We start from the raw sequence: 16,754 nt of genomic DNA, 5'->3' as shown, positions 1-16,754 counted from the left end.
AAATCAGATATCGTTGCTGGGTATGTGAGTATACATAGCCTTACCCTCCATCAGGCAGTGACCCCAGTGAGGGTGGTGACATATTAATTTCAGAAATATGTGTCTGAGAGGAGAAACACAGAACACGTTTTATGAGCAGTTCCACTCAGGGGCAGAGGTCCAAGCTGGCTTTGGGGGTGGTCTTGTGGCCACCTGGACAAGTCAGGTTTCTTGCCAGTTCTGGAACTGGCTCATTTCCAGGTGTCGTTAGATGAGGTTAAAATAGAAAGGGTGGGAGGAAGGGCAGGTTAAGTTGTCTGGGGAATCCAAACAGAGCGGACCCCCATGAACACCAGAGCCAATCAGATCCAGGGTAGAGTCAGAACCTATCCACCCAGCAACTTCCTTCTCATGGCCATTGGCACCTGCCATACATGAGGTCTATTGGGGACCCGCCAGCATATGCCCCATGCTGTGACGAGAAATAGCTCAACAGGCCAGAGTGAAAAATGAGTAAAGGCTGAGGTGGTGCAGGCCAGCAGGGCCAAGGTTCATTTCTCACTGTTGGTCCTGCAAGTTTTACCTCATGTGAGGCATCACCCTCGGAGTGATTGTAGAGGTGGCTGCCTGATTGGTTGGAGAAGACACCTGCCTGTGAAACAGAATTGTTCTTCAGTACTCTCATCCAGTTAATATCATCCCTATTGTGTCAAGGCAGCCAGAAAATGTCTTGGTTATGAGTTTTGAACATGGTTATAGACACGCAGCTGGGCTAATGGAGGCGCGTGATGGTACCGCTTGTCTGAAAGTCACTTACTCTCCACTTTGAACTTTAGGGTGTGAATTTGCCACTTACTGCCTTCTGGCTATGTTTTGCTAACTAAAACATCGACTAAAAATGTGTGGATACTTCCCATGTATATATGCATTAAGGGGTGAGAAGAGTCAAGAAGCAGTGACTGGCCAGGAAGAGGAAACGAGGGCTAATCAAGATGTGCTCATTAAACTGCAATGACATATTGTTCCATTTATCAAATTGACCAACGTAAAAATGGGCTGATGAAGTTCAGCATTGGTGAGGGTATAGGAAGTAAATGGGCATCCAGGTACATTGTTGGTGCAAGTGTAAATCAGTACACCTTCTTGGCTTGCAACCTAGCAATATCTACTGAAATGTTTAAAGTTCTAATCTTTTAACTCTGTATTTCTACTTCTAACATTTAAGCCTCTAAAGCCGCAAGAATGTTCCTTGGGGCTTTGTTTAAAGACTTTAAAGTATTAAAAACGTAAAAGTAACCCAAATGAACTCTGAAGAAGAAGATTAAATAAATGTTGGTACAGCCGAACGATGAAATACCGCACACGTCTTAAGAATGGGTTAGACCTTCAGGTCCCTACTGACATGTAAAGTGAAACACGCAAGCTCCGAACAGCATTGGCGGTATGAGTCCACATCCAAAGTAATCAACGGCAACAGTAAGAGGGTTAGTATCAGTGTGAAAAAAGAAGACGGAGAATTATGCACCAATTTTTGGCAGCATGTCCCTAGAAATAAGATTACGTACATTCTTGTAAGGTTTGGAATTTTACATAACTTTGCACCATGTCATCAGAAGAAAAAGGCAGGGCCCATCTTAGTGTAGGCTGAAACACATTTCCATTCAATGGCTATCTGGAGGGGTTGGTTATTCATGAAATTTGTAAACATGTGAGCATTCAAAGTAATATTTCATAGAGGCTCTAAGAGACAAACTTCCCATGTGAATAAACAAAGGAAGGTATAGGCAAGTCTATGTGGCAAAGTTTATTTAGATCCTCGAATCAAGAGTTGCAATTGGTTATGTGTCTTTGAACAACTAATTTGTAAGCTTCCCAGAGTCCTGGTTTTCTCATCTGCAACATGTGGTTGGGCAAGGCAACCTTCTTAAGGACTTCTCCAGTTGAAATGGGTTCAGGCTGCAGGTAAGTGGAATTTAGGTAAATGATACTCCTAGTAATGGAAGGTGCTGCTCATGTCTGCTAGGATGAGTGCCCGAGAGCTAGCAGACCTCAAAGTCAGCTAAACAGACTTTCCCAGCTTAATGTAGCTAGGTGGCCTTTTCCCCTTCAGCACTTTCTCTCCTTCATCCCAGGTGGTCTGCTTCCCCATCTCTACTTGACTGAAGAAAATTAAAGAGAAAAAGAGAGAGAGAGCAAGACTGAGACGGAGAGCGTAAAGAAAATCAAATGTATTAGGAAGAAGAAAAGATGAATGGTGTACGAACTGGGTCAGATAGGAGGGAGGGCAGTTAAAGATGAGTTACCGGAGGTGCAAGTCACACTAACAAAATTTTGAAAAACAAACGAAGGCCTGGCGAGGCGATGACTAACACAGCTATAGATGCGGGCATTGCAGGCCGTCCCAGAGGGCTGGCTCTACAACGTGGCCATTGATCCAGCCCAGGTGTGCACAGCCTTGGCCACTCTCATTTCCCCTTCCTGCCCACAGCCTCCCCGCTGCTCAGGAAGCTGTGCAGCCCTGGCTGTGCATGCAGAACTCAACCGCGGATCAGGAGCCTGGGGAGCTGCGGGCTGCAGGTCCTGTTCTCACTGTAAGAGCAGCTTTTGTGGCAAAGGCAAGTTCACAGCCGCTGAGTCTTCTGAGGCATTGCAGAGCTTACGCCTTTACTGCCAGCCGGGGCTGGGCCCAGGGAGAATGATGAAGTCGTTGAGGATATTAGAACCACCATAACGTATTTCCTGGGCATTTTGTGCCAGCCTTACCTGCAGGTAGGTATTACGATAAGCACATCAAGCTGACGGGAGGTCAGGTGACTTGTCCAAGTCATCCATCCAGAAGTAACAGAGCCAAGATTCAAACCCAGGTCTTCTCGGTTTCTCTTCCTCTGATATTGCTGCCTTTGATTTTTGCCTTTGGATCTTTCCAGACCTATCTCCCACCCCTTGCTCCATCCCATTGAGTGTGCCCCATGGCTTTCTTGTATGCTGCGGGCCTTCCAGTCAGAAAGCTGGACCTGGCAGTGAAGGTGTGGACACACCTTAACACATGGAGGTTAAGAGCCACGACGGTCAGGAGCTCACTGGAAACAGCTTATCGCTGCCTCTCCTGGGCATAACTGCAATCTGGGTGAGATCCCAGGAGACCAAGCCAACTTTAAGATGCAAAGGGACAAGTCTCTAAGGGTTTTCAGATATTGGTGGGTGAAGGATAGGGAAAGAGCCCAGAGGGGCAAGGAGGAGAGGAGAGAAGGGAGAATGAGAGGCCTTCCTCAGTCTCTCAAATAATGTATCAGAGTCAGCTGTTGCCACAGCTGTTATGAGTTGAAGTGTGGCCCCCCCAAAATTCACAGGCTGAAGTCCTAACCCCTGTACCTCAGAATGTGACCACATTTGGAAATAGGCCTATTGAGATCACACTGGATTAGGATGGGCCTCTAATCCATATGACTTTATACAAAGGGGAATTTTGGACACAGACCCACATACAGAGGGAATGCCGTGTGAACATGAAGACGGCTACCTAGAAGCCAAAGAGAAGGGCCTGGAGCAGATTCTCCATCACAGCCCTCAGAAGGACACCTGCTGACGCCTTGGTCTCGGGCCTCCAGCCTGCAGAGCTGCAAGAGAACACCTCTCTGTAGTTTACGTTGCTCAGTTTGTGGTACTTTGTAAAGGCAGCCTTAGCAAACGAACGCAATAGCTCATTTTCAAAGTCCTTCTCAGAGAAACCTATGCCATGGACAACAGTTCTCAGGTGTGAGAGAACTGTTAGGGCAAGATTCTAGATGGCTTCCGCCTTTCTAGAATTATTTCTAATTATTATACATTATAATACAGCAAAGCCAGAGTTAGTGATTTCAGCTCAAAATCACCATGGCTTTTCTGTGACATTTCCCTCACTTCTCAGGAAACCTTCCAAGAACCATCCATGGAGAGGGGTGTTGTGCGTCCCATGTAGGAAATACTTGTCTTTACTGACAGATTTCAAATAAGCACAGAAACAAACACCTTAGGGAGATGATACTCAAAGCACAAGGTCCCAAACTATTAGATGATAATTAGACTGAATGCATATTGATTACGCTTAACCATGTTTTAGTCTTCTATATAATTGCCATTTGGAAAATCTATGCATGTGACAAAATGATCTAATTTTTCCACTTAGCATTCTTACATTTTTGTGTCATACTGGGAAAGAATGTATCTGTAGAATATGGGCTTCAAAACAAATGGAATCAAACAAAGGTGTTCTTTGTTTAAGGAACATATTCTAAATTAGGGCCATGAGAACATGCACAGTTTTGTGGCAATTTTGCAAAACATGGTTTACTTTGATGACTTGATAAAACCCCGCACTCTATCTGCAGACATTTCTGATTTTTCTGTAATCAGATATGCATTTTGCTGGGTGGAAGTATATTTTCTGTATGTTTTCTCATGTCACCCAGCAGCCAGCAGGCAGTGAGAAGGACATGAGCTCAACAAAGGTGAGGCTTGTGTTTAATTTGCTTCTTGCAGCACCAACATGGTACAGTGTGTCACACACAGACCCTGAATATTTCATTCATTCAGTCAACAAATGCACATTGCCCTCCCGTTACTGCGTTCAGCACTCGATGGTGAAGAATCCCACCGGGTAGACAAGCAGCTCCTAGGAGGAAAGGAACGCAGCGCTATCTTCCCTCTCTAGGTAGATGTAGTCTAGATATGCAAACCTTCACAGCTTAACTTAAGATTATGGGAGGCAAAACTCAACGGGTCCGTTTTCTATTTGTTCTCTGGGGTCCTGGAAGGTCTGAGTTGATGACAACTATAAATGGTCAGGTCTTGTTGGGCCTCTCCTAAAAACCTTAGCCCTGGGACAGAGAGGAAAGCTGTCATACAGACCGTCTTTCCTAGTTTACTGCTTTTGACTAAAATAATAACATTCACTCTGACATAATGACTGCACCAATTAGACTTCATTAGACTTAGGCGAAAAAAACACCCCCCAACACAGACACAAAATAAAAAACAAAACAAAACAAAAACTCTGATGGAATAAATGTAGCGGTGGGAAAGGAGACCTCCTCAGGAGTCCCTGCAGTCATTATCTACCGTCTCCCAGGGGCCGGGTGACAGGTGCAGTGCAGGGCAGATGTCCACTGGGGGCATGAGCGTCACGGAGCCATGGGCCTCCCCCTCCCACAACCTCCTCCCTAGATGTGTCACCTCCTTTCTTACGATGCACCCCAGCACTATCTGCTGGGGAAGAGGGTGGGTGTCCAATAGGGAAAGCTGACCAGCACGGCCCCAGGCAGCAGGAAAGGCTGAAGCCATCTAGCATCTCGCTTTGAGTGGAAGCCCCTGAGGGCAGGGCCTCTTCCACCCAGCTGTGCCGTAGCACATATAAACTCAATGAAAGAAGGGCTGGATTCAATTCCAAGGACATTAAAACCCTTCTTATAACAGTCCTGATCCTTTCTCGAGGTATCTGTATAGAAAAGGTGTTCCTCCAATACAACCCCCGAGAGTTTGTATGGGAAACCTACAGTGAGGTGTAGGGCTGTTGTCACAATTTCTGGGGGGCACCGAGTTACACATCGATAGACAAGGGCAACTTTAAAGACAAACTAAAATGGAGGTTGCATAGAAGGTAATTTTGAATAATTGTTTAAAAAATACAAATGTCACTGCAGTATGGCCAACAGACACAAGTATTTATTCTGTTTTGCTTTTTAATTGAAACTGTCGGCAAAGTTAAAAAATCCTTTTTCTCCCTGGCCACTGCCTAAAGGCTGAATGAGGCCCGCCCTGCATCCACTGCAGATGCTGGCAGAGCGGCAGCCCCTCCCTGGGGATGTGATTAGCATCCCAGGGTCCTTAAAGAGAGGGAGACGCGAGGAGCTGATTAGGATTCAGATCAGCAGCCAGGCCCAGGCTGTCCGGAGCTGACATCGCCAGGTAAATAAAAGGGCATTCACTGCAGCCTGAGCATGTTCTTAGGTCCCGCCATGGAGAAGTGCAGAGCTGCACCCACAGGAGGCACAGCCCTCCTGTGGCAAATGTCTGCAGCCCCCAGACACACGGGGATGCTTTGTGCACAAGATATTTCATTATTTCACATCGCTTAGCACCCCCTCCTAACTCTAACATCCTTAGCCCTCAAGCATTGGCCAGTGTGGACCTAGCGTTGGGTGGGGACTAATCACAGCCAGGGCCTGCTTCTCTGTTCCCCCATCATTTCCTGGGTGACACCCCTCTGTATGGGAACACGTCCACTGGTCAGTAATGACCTGTATCAAACAACAGCAAAGCCATTGGCTCTGTGGCTTTAAATGAATTAACTAAATGACCTCTCAATAATGGCTAACTCAGTTATTGACTTCTTTCTCTGTGCCAGGGCTGTGCTTAATATTCATTATTTCACAGCAACCCTATGAGGTTGTTACCCTCCTTTTTATACAGGTAGGAAAACTGAGACAGAGGATGTCAGTGCCAAAGGTCACACAAGCAGTACACAAGGTAGCCGGGGCTCAAATCTGTTTTTTCTTATCTCCGGAGCCTAAGCCTTGACTCCTTCACACTGTCACAGCTGACAAAGCCCCTTGTTTGCCTCCCCTCCAAGGGTCAGCACCGTCCATCAGGTTGTGCAAAGCGATTCCTCAATCTCATACAAATTCTCTTTTCCTTGGGTATCAACCCAACTTTATCTAAAAGCCCATCTTCCAGTTAGCTTGGGGGGACTGAGGGGCTGTGGTACAGGGGAGTTCAGGGCCTCTCCTGGGAATGTCTATCTGCGGTAAAGACTAAACCCTGCCGCATAAATCTTGTCCAGGAAAAGTAAAGAACCTGGGTTGTGCAGGGGTCGAGTTACTCCAGCTGCCGGGACCCCCTGCTCACAGACTCCCGGAGATCAGAGGGGAGCCAGGCCAATTTGATTCTTGGCCCAGGGAAGCCTGTTTGAAGTGAATCTTCTCAGGTTTCCAAGGAGGGCAGGTTGGCTGGGGAGCTGGGAGCGCTAAGCTCCAGGGATGAATTCCGCACTGTATGGCTCCTTAGAGAAGCTTCAGGCTGCAGGCTGGATAAGCCAGCCAGACTCCTTCCTCCCGCAGGTAAGAGAGAGGTCCTCTGTCTCCCCATGCGTTATTAATACTCTGCTCAGGCCACCGCCTGCCTGCCCAGGTGGGAAGAGGGGCAAGCACGGTTCTTTTCCTACAGAATGAGAGTCAGAAGAGACAAGGGATGCCCCCCCTCTCCACCCAGGTTATCCGAGGGAGACATTGACAGAGCTGAGAGCCCACAATGCAATGTCTGGGTCTTCATCCTGGCGTCAGGTAGGGGCGGGGGACCCAGCTCCGGCTCAGCCTGGAGGCTGCCACCACTACTCTCTCTTTCCTGCAATGTAATCAGATTTAATAAAACATGAATATTGTATAATAAATACTGCCTTTTCATAAATCTGCCTGTGACATCAAGTGGCATGCTAGAAAATATTATGAAATATGTCTCGAAATCTATTACAGCCTCCTCTGAGCATTTTATATAAATCTTTACCTGCAAGAACAGTTCAGGGATCGAATCTGGACTCCACGGAAGACCAGAGCCTTTTCTCCGTGGCAGTGACATATTATTAGCATAACATTTTTAAAAATGCAAACTAGCCACTGGAGTTCCCAAGGCTGCACCACCTTCCTAAGAAACAACATGTTTTCCATTCACACAAACAATCGCTGCCCTAGTCCTCGGCCCTGCGCCATGCTAGCCCCACCATCGGCAGCAACCCAGCTCCTGGGGTCAATGGTGTCCCCTCCTACCAACTCCTGATGGCTGGCTCCTTCCTCACTCCGTCCATCCTTCTGAGAGGAGCCAGTCTGTGCCATGCACCTCCCATCCTCCACCATGGCCCTCTTGTCTTTAGTGACCAGTGAGTGATGTGCACAGCTAGTTCATCGCACAGGCATCCCACAGGCATCCTCCCTCACACTCGCCCATCTTTATTCTCTAATCTCTTCCTCCTTCTCATTCTCTTGCAACTCAAAGGAGTTTCTCCAGGAAAATCTCTATCCATTTTCAGTCCCTCTCTTCCTTCTGTTTGGGAGCTAAATACTAACCAAAATCAGGGGCAAACAATGTGGATGTGGCGTTGGTGATCAAAGTGTATTGAGGAAAAGCACACGCCCGTGTTTTGCTGGGGAGGTCAATGCAATGACGCTCCCGGGCCTTCCATTTCTAAAGTTCTGGAAGATACCCAGAAGCACCTTTCGGTCTCAGTGCTGTCTCTAACGACCTCATTCCATTTCTCCAAGGAAGCCTGCTTTCCTCAAGCGCCAGCATCCACGATGAACATTAAACATACTATTCTACTCCAGATGATTCCTTTTCTGTTGACTTTCAACACAAGAGCCTTGATGTTTTTCCCAGGGCAGTTTACTCAGAAGGAGGCTCAAGTTGTTTGTGGACTTGACTACAAGCTACGCTAGTCATTGTTTATTCATAACACTCTTTCTATGGAGAATTGTGGTCTAAACACTGACCCGTTCCCCACGGTGGTCCGTGCTTGTGTGGATAACATCTCTTGTAACTCAACCCAGCTTCTGCGGCCTCACCACTGGGGCAGGAACTAGGTCCCATCTGGTGGCAACCACCTTCACCCTGGAGTGAAGAACTGACAGTACCCTGCCTCAGGACCTCCCTGTGATGCCCAGGTGTGGGGTGCCTGAAACTGCTTCACATCCCTGTCACCTGGGAGTGCAGCAGAGTTCATACCCTGGGAGGAGCCCCTTGACCTGGGAGGATGAGAGGGGAGTCATTGTGCTCCCTGGTTTCTCAATTGGCGGGTTCAGGAGATTCTTGAGAGCATCTATGACCCATTGTGGTGCCCAATTCTATAATGCCTCTCCTCCCTGCCCTCTCTCCTGCCCCTCACTCCTGCTGTTGGGGATTGCATCCCTGAATAAACCTCAATCCCATCAGCCCTTTTCTCAGGATGTACTTTAGGGGAAATCAGGCTGAGACAGGGTGTTTCCATGCGTTTTCTGCTATACGCTCACAGCCATGGAGAAGCAGGCAGGAACGTGGCTTCTCAGAGCAGTGCTCCATAAGTGTGGCAGTTGCTTCATTTGGGTCCTCTGGGTGCCCGAACTAGAACTATATTCATGACGAACCCCAGAAGAGTTTTAATTAACGTTGAGTGTCCCTAAAGACAATGAAAGGAATAGTTAGTGTCTTTGCTCTAGAATGAAGACAAAAGACATTTTGTCATCCAGTTGACTTCAACATAACATAAAGTCAGCTGTAGGTAACACAGAATGCTCCTGATATTAATGTTCAATTCCTCACACCAGCAAACATGAGAACATCATTCACTGCACGTGGAAAAGGTGCTGTGTCTTTCCTGAGCTGGTCCAGACCACCTGTATTTCTCATTGCCTGGCTCTGCCTTTTCTCCTCTCTAGATTTTACTTATCCTGCAAAGCTTGTGTTGGGATGTCATTTCTAGGATCGGGTTTAGGCTGAGCCCCAGGGGTTTTATTGGCGGGACTGTGGAGAAGGCTTGATCCCCTGCAGTACTCTCTGGAAAGTACTTTCCTCCGTTCGGAATCCCTGAGCTGGTGCCCCCTGCAGCCTGCACAGCTCTGGCCTCTCGCCGTGGGTCTCACGGCCTCTGCTGCCAAAACTAGAGAGGAAGTTCATCCTCTGCCTCTTTGTAGAGAAGAGTCATTTGCTGACTGGGTGCGAGCTGAAAAGGGACTCCCCACGGAGCAGGAACAGCTGTCCCCTTGCTTCATGCACTCAAATTCCCTCTGTCGGGCCGCACTGGGGATGCACGGTTGGCCACCTCATGCCTGAAGTGGTGTGGGCTGCCCAGGAGATGAGGCAGCTGTCCGAGGTGGGTGTTGTGTGCTCAGACCTCCAGCAACCGGCAAATGAGGTCTGATGGAAAGAATGTGAGGTGGAGGGGAACAAGAGTGGGCGGCCTCCTGCGCCCCCAGGCTCTGGAGACAGCCTTCACTGGAAGCTGGAATATCAGATGGGGTGAAGACAGAAAACACTGTGCTGGCCTGGCCCTCTCACAAACACTCCAGTTTCACGGGCTGAAGAGGGTGAGTTGTGAATTCTGTTTCTTCAGGAATAGAGAAACCCAGACGCCAAGACCCGGAGGAGGCAGGAGGCTATGCTACTGTCTCCCCCACTTCTGGAAAGCACTGTGTGGGGTTTCCTCACCCCGAAAGGACGGGCCTGGCTTGGGCTCTCTGGAAGACACTGGCTGAAGGCCAGAGGGGGTGGCCTGGCTGTTTCAAAGCAGGCGAAGCAGGATGTGGCCTCAGAGTGCCACCTGGAGGCAGAGGCGGTCTAAACATGCAGAGAGATGCAGGCGCGGGTGCCCCAGGGACAGAACATTCTTATCTGGACAGGGTCTGCCCTGCCCTCTGTCCCCACCTTCATTCATCTGCTCTGAGGAGGCCTGGGAGACCCCAACCTCACACCTTCAGCCCTGGACAGGCTCCAGCGGGGCCAGGGCCCTTCACCCGCGAGGGCCCAGGGACCACCTAGATGCAAGGAGAGCCCAGCAGGCTCTGTGCTCTGTCAACTCTTTCTGAACTTTTGTTTTCAGTTCTTTTCTTCATAGTCTTACCAAATGTTTCCCAGCCCCACACATTCTTAGACCTCAAGGAGGAAATGCTTATTTTTATGAACTAAATCAGCACAGAGTAAATAGGAAGTCTCTATTTCTTAACTCAAATCTTATGACCTCCCTTGGTTCTTCTTTTGAGGAATCTACATTGTATCCAGCTAGGTGCATGTGTTGTTAGTTCCCCAGCATAATCATGGCCGGCTCAGAAAACACGATTGTGAATCCCTCGTTCCTAAAGTGTTCTCAGGTGCTTTCTAAATATGATAGGTCCTGTCCCCAGGAGAAATTTAATGCACCCATCTCCGAACTAACTTAAATACGGTTTCAAAATGTTGATGAATCACTCCTCTCCCCGGTTCATCTGTGGATGGATTAAAAGTCTGTCTCTGGGCCGGACACGGTGGCTCATGCCTGTAATCCCACCACATTGGGAGGCCGAGGCAGCCAGATCATTTGAGGTCAGGAGTTCGAGAACAGCCTGGCCGACATCTGACTGTAACTGTGTAAGAAGCCCTGAGTGGGAACCACCTATATAAGCCCAGTCAACCAACAGAATTATGAGAAATCATAATAAATTATTGCTTTAAACCACTGAGTTTTAGAATGATTTGTTATACCGCTACAGGTAACTGGATAAAGGTAGTTTCCACTCAGGGCTTCTCACACAGTTACAGTCAGAGAGTGGCTGGGGCTGGAACCATCAAAGGCTTCCTTACTCATTGCCTGGGCTCTGCTGGGGTGGCAGGAACAGCAGGGAACTTGTTGGGTATCCCTCTTTCCATGCTGCCTTTCCATGAGTCTAGCTTGAACTGAATTGCTATTGGGTTTTCAGTTAACTGAGGGAAGGAACAAGGAAGGATTTGCAGGGGGATCAAAACTAATTTAGGTTGTATTCCAGAGTGGCTCCCTCATCACAGCCTTGCTGGTCATTTCTCTGGTCATGTCCTTCCTTGACCTCTCTAAAAGAAACACCTTCACATTTTAGGAAGGGTGAAACCCTGTCTCTACTAAAAATACCAAAAAAAAAAAAAAAAATTAGCCAGGCATGGTGGCATGCACCAGTAGTCCCAGCGACTTGGGAGGCTGAGACAGAGGAATTGCTTGAACCTGGGAGGTGGAGGTTGCAGTAAGCCAAGATCACATCACTGCACTCCACCTTGGGTGACAGAGCAAGACTCCATCTCAAAAAAAAAAAAAAAAAATATCTCTGTCTGTCCTATGCCCGAGGGTGAGGTACTGCAGCTGGTCCTGAGGAGCTGGTTCTAAGATGGTTTAAAAGCCGTATTCTCTGAAGGAGGTCTGAGGGTGCAGACTTGCCTTTGCACATGCTGTTCTTCCACTTGGAATTCTTTTCCACTCCTTTATTCAGTTATCTATAGCGGTAGAACAAATTATTCTAAAACTCAGTGGTTTAAAGCATAACTTAGTATTATTTCTCACAATTCTGTTGGTTGACTGGGCTTATATAGGTGGTTCCCAATCAGGGTTTCTCCCGCAGTTATAGTCAGAGGGTGGCTGGGGTTGGAACCATCAAAGCCTTCCTTACTCACTTGCCTGGGCTCTGCTGGGGTGGCAGGAACAACAGGGGTCCAGTTGGGTATTCCTCTCTCCATGCTGCCTTTCCACAAGGCTAGCTTGGGCTCCTCACAGCATGGTGGTCTCGGATAGCTGTACTCCTTACACAGCCTCTGACTTCCCTGGGCATGTTTTCTGAAAGGTCTGGGCAGAAGCTCAAGGCTTCTCATGACTCAGCCTCAGAAGACCCAGAAAGTCACTTTTACCTCATTCTACAGGCAAAGGCTAGGGCCAGCCCAGAATCCAGGGGAAGAGGACTAGGAATTTGACTCTTTCAGAGAATGGAGGAGCAAAGAATGTGTGACCTTTAATGTGTGTCTTTAATCTTGTGACCATCTTTAAGCCACACACCCTGTTTCTCTGGCCAAACACTGTTACGTACTTTGAGTTTTATATTAAATGCCATTTTCCTAAGAGGCTCTTTCCTGAGCCACTAGACTAGGATAATTTCTCCATTTTGTATGTGCTTCTATAGAGCTCTAATACACCCACACACACATAGGTTTTTCATACTTTCACACTTGCTTAATATCCATCTTCCCCATAGACTACAAATCCCACAGAGCAAAAGGCCATGTTTTTTAGTGCTTACTCACTGCTGGTCCCAGGTGTTTATACAATGCCTGGCTCAGTGTTCAGCTTCTGAATTGAACTGAACTGCTATTGGGTTTTCAGTTAACCGAGAGAAGGAACAAGGAAGGATTTTCAGGGAGACAAAACTAATTTAGGCTGTATCCCAGTGTGGCTCCCTCATCTCAGCCTTGATGCTCATTTCTCTGGTCGTATCCTTCATTGAGCTCTCTAAATGAAAGGCCTTCATGTTTTAGGAGCCTGCTGGTCATATGGGCTGACCCTCGTCGACTGGGAGGACTCCAGCTGTGGGGTGGGACAGATCCTAGGGGTAGTCCCCTCTGCCAGGGCCAGAAGGAAATCCAGTCCCCCAGGCAGAACATGGCAGTAGAGGTGCTGGCACAGTCAAGAGGTGGCCAGTCATCCAGCCCTGCTGTCAGGCCAAGAGGCTCCACAGAGGCTACGGGTGTCCCAACAGCTGGGCAGAGCATGGAGACAGGAAATTCCAAGAAGACCCTCTTCAGAAATTGAGTCTCAAGGAGTCTTGGGGAACTTGGTCAGCAGATGGCATGGCTTCAACTGTCAGCTGGTGGGTCAGCTCAGTGGGACTCGTGTCTAAGGAGAAGGGAGGCTCAAGTCTTTACTCTGTACCAAGACAGAGATGGGGGCCAGGAAACAAGACATGCAACCATTTTCCATCATCAAGGGGCAAGGTGGTGCTTGGCATGAGGCAGAACTGGGCTCTGTCAATGCCATGCATCAGGAGGAACCTCTTTTCTGTTTTGATCCCTCCTGTTCATGTGTGGTGCCCATTAAAGCTGGCGTATACTTTTGTTCTCCAGTGTCTGAGGACATGGAGGACTCATTTCCTCATTTTCCCCCTTGTGGTTGGATGGGATCATGTACCCAGTTCTCGTTGAGACCAAGATGCTGAGGTTACTGTTTTCTTTGTGGGACCGAAAAAAGAGCTCTAATTCGGCTTGAAGTGTGTGTGTTTGTGCGTGTGTGTGAGAAAGGGCAGGTGCGTAATGGAGAGTGTGTCAGTGTGTCCATGTGTGAGAGTGTGTATGTGAGTGATTGTGTGTGTGTGAAGATATGTGTGTGATAGTGGTGTGTGAACTCGGGAGTTTGTGTCTGTGGTGCATAACTGTGTGTGTGGATGTGCAAATGGGAGTGTGTATGTGTTTTAATGTGTGTATGCGTGTTAATGTGTGTATGCGTGTGTGACTAAGGCATGTGAGTGTGGTGTGTGAGCTTGGGCGTGCGAGTGTTGAAATGTGTGTGAGTGTGTACGTGTGTGAGCACAACAGTGTGTGTGAGCACAACAGTGTGTGTGAGTTTGGGGTGGGCACAGGCCACAGCCAGTCTCTCTTGGGGCGTTAGATCTCTGCAACCCAAGCACCCCAAGTCGCTCTCCTTCCTCACTCCATCCTGAGCTTCCCAGCTGACTGCCTCTGCTCTGAACTCCCATGGGAAAAGCAGCGTCTCTAGGACCAGGGGCTCTGAGCATGGCACAGCGTCAAGTCTCGTCTCTTGCCGCCTCCTGAGAACCTGGGTGCAGCACAAAATAGTCAAATATCTTCCTCTTCTGTCATCACTAACTAGAGCTCCACAAGTTTCCAGATCGCCATGTTAGCTCTTCACCATAATTAGCAATTTTCTGATATCATACTAACACTCCTTAATTCTTCCCTCAGAGACAAAACAAATCCGTGGGATGCTGAGGGCACTCGGATAACTTCTGCTCGGGAGAGAAGCCCAAACTCCGCGTCCCGGAGACCTGAAGTGTGGCCGCCAGTGGACACCCAGCTGAGGGATGAACAGGTGGGCCTCAGTGGTGGCTGTGGGGTCCCTGGACACTGCTCGCTACTGGCCTCCAGAAGCATTGGAGGCTTTGGGGACCTGCTGGTCCTCCAGCCCTAAATGTAGCCCTGGAATGATGAAGGGAAGTTTGCCATCTCCATCCTCCTCAAGCTGCCTGTGCACCCCAGTAGCACCCACCCTCTCTGTGCTCCCGTCTGCACCCCATGTCCTGGGGCCTGCTTTGTGTTGCACCGGATGACAGGAACCAGTGCCCTGACTGTGACTTGCTTCTCCCCTCAGGAACACACAAGCACTTTCACAGCAAGGCTACTTTTCGGCCCTTCTGCAGGCAGGGCTTCCTGCAGGGATGCTGGATGCAGAGGCAGGACGAGGATGCAGGGCCTGGGTCCAGGTGCAGCTCCTCTCACACCTGGTGCAGGTGGCCACTCTCCCTGCAGGGCACCTCGGCTCCCTGGGGAGAATGAGAAAGGGGAACTGAGAGTTCATTGTTACATGGGGCATGCCACAAACCCCCAAAGACCCATCGGGTGAAAAGAAGAAAAACAACCGCAAAGCTATTTTCACCTGAGGCTGTCTCATGGCTGAAGCAGACACCTGGATTACTCAATCCAGGCAGCGTCTCCTGCCTGGATTACTCAAATAATGACCCGGTGTGTCCTCCTTCCACCAGTGAGAAAGTCCCTTCTCAGTGGAAAGTTATGGGTTGAGGTCTTTTACCTGGGGCCTCCTCTTTTTGTTTAAGATGGTAGTTTCAAAAAATAGTTTTTTTTTTTTTAGAGAAGTGTTAGTTTCCAGCGAAATTGAGAAGCAAGTACAGAGGTTTCCCATGTCCCTCCTGCCTGAGCACACGCACAGCCTCCCCAACTACTTACATCCCCCATCGGTTATCCATTTGTGACAACTGATGAACCCCCATGGGCACATCATCATCGCCCAAAGCCCAGTGTTAGCATTAGGGTTCATTCTTGGTGTTGTACATTCTATGGGTGTGGAGAGCATGTAATGACATGTGTCCACCATTTTAACAGAATAGCTTGCCTGCCCTAAAATCCCCCATGCTCCTCCTGTTCATCTGTCCTTTCCTCCAATCCCAGGCAACCACTGATCTTTTTACTGTCTGCATTGTTTTGTCCTTCCCATAATGCCACATAATTGGAAGCATTTACGTTTCCTCCATTTCACTTCATAGCTTGGTACCTCAGTTGTTTTTAGTGCTGAATAATATTCCATTGTCTGGATATATATATATATATTTATTTATTTATTTATTTATTTATTTTGAGATGCAGTCTCAGTCTGTCACCCAGGCTGGAGTGCAGTGGTGGGATCTCAGCTCACTGCAGCCACCACCTTCCGGGCTCAAGCTATTCTCCTGCCTCAGCCTCTTGAGTAGCTGGGATTACAGGTGCCCATCAACACGCCTGGCTAATTTTTGTATTTTTAGTAGAGATGGGATTTCACCATACTGGCCAGGCTGGTCTCGAACTCCTGACCTCAAGTGATTCGCCCACCTTGGCCTCTCAAACTGACCTCAAGTGATTTGCCCACCTTGGCCTCCCAAAGGGCTGGGATTACAGGCGTAAGCCACCATGCCCGGCTGGGATGTACCAGTTTATTTATCTCTTCACCTACTGAAGGACATCTTGGTTACTTCCAAGTTTTGGCCATGATAAACACAGCTGCTATAAACATGTGTGCCCAGGTTTCTGTGCAGACATTAGTTTTCAGTTCATCTGCACAAATACCAAGGAGCGTGATTGCTGGATTGTGTGGTAAGGGGATGTTTAGTTTTGAAGGAAACCACCAAGCTGTTTTTCACAGAGTTTGCACATTTTGCTTCCTAACAGCAATGAATGAGAATTCCTATTGCTCCACATCCTCACCACCATTTGCTGCTATCTGTGCCCTGGATTTGGGCCATTCTGATAGGTGTGTAGTATCCAGTAGGTGTGTCTCATTGTTGTTTTAATTTGCATTTCTCTGATGACATGTGATGTGGAATATCTTTTCATCTGCCGATTTGCCACCTATGTATCTTCTTTGAGGCATCCACTCAGATCTTTGCCTTTGGCCTTTTGTTATCTCTAAAACACAGAGGGAGGTGCGGGGTGTGTTAAGAAGGCATGTCTGGGCAGGCAGGTGCCTTTGCCTCTCCCTGCTGCCCCTGCACAGGATTTCTCCAGGCTCT

General features: G+C 48.3%; 1 long non-coding RNA gene across 1 annotated transcript in view; it reads left to right on the top strand.

Annotated features, from left to right (window-relative positions):
• LOC100607061 overlaps positions 1-16,450 on the top strand; it is a 40,353-nt gene extending 23,903 nt beyond the window's left edge. Inside the window, exons 2-3 of the long non-coding RNA XR_179408.2 lie at positions 14,440-14,566; positions 16,414-16,450. This is a non-coding gene — a long non-coding RNA (uncharacterized LOC100607061). The remainder of the gene's footprint in view (positions 1-14,439; positions 14,567-16,413) is intronic.
• Positions 16,451-16,754: the final 304 nt, after the last annotated feature.

This window comes from Nomascus leucogenys, chromosome 14, assembly GCF_006542625.1.
Source record: "Nomascus leucogenys isolate Asia chromosome 14, Asia_NLE_v1, whole genome shotgun sequence".
NCBI classification, from domain to species: Eukaryota; Metazoa; Chordata; class Mammalia; order Primates; family Hylobatidae; genus Nomascus; species Nomascus leucogenys.
The sequence above is the reverse complement of the archived record's forward strand: the minus strand, read 5'-3'. Positions and strand labels throughout refer to the sequence as shown.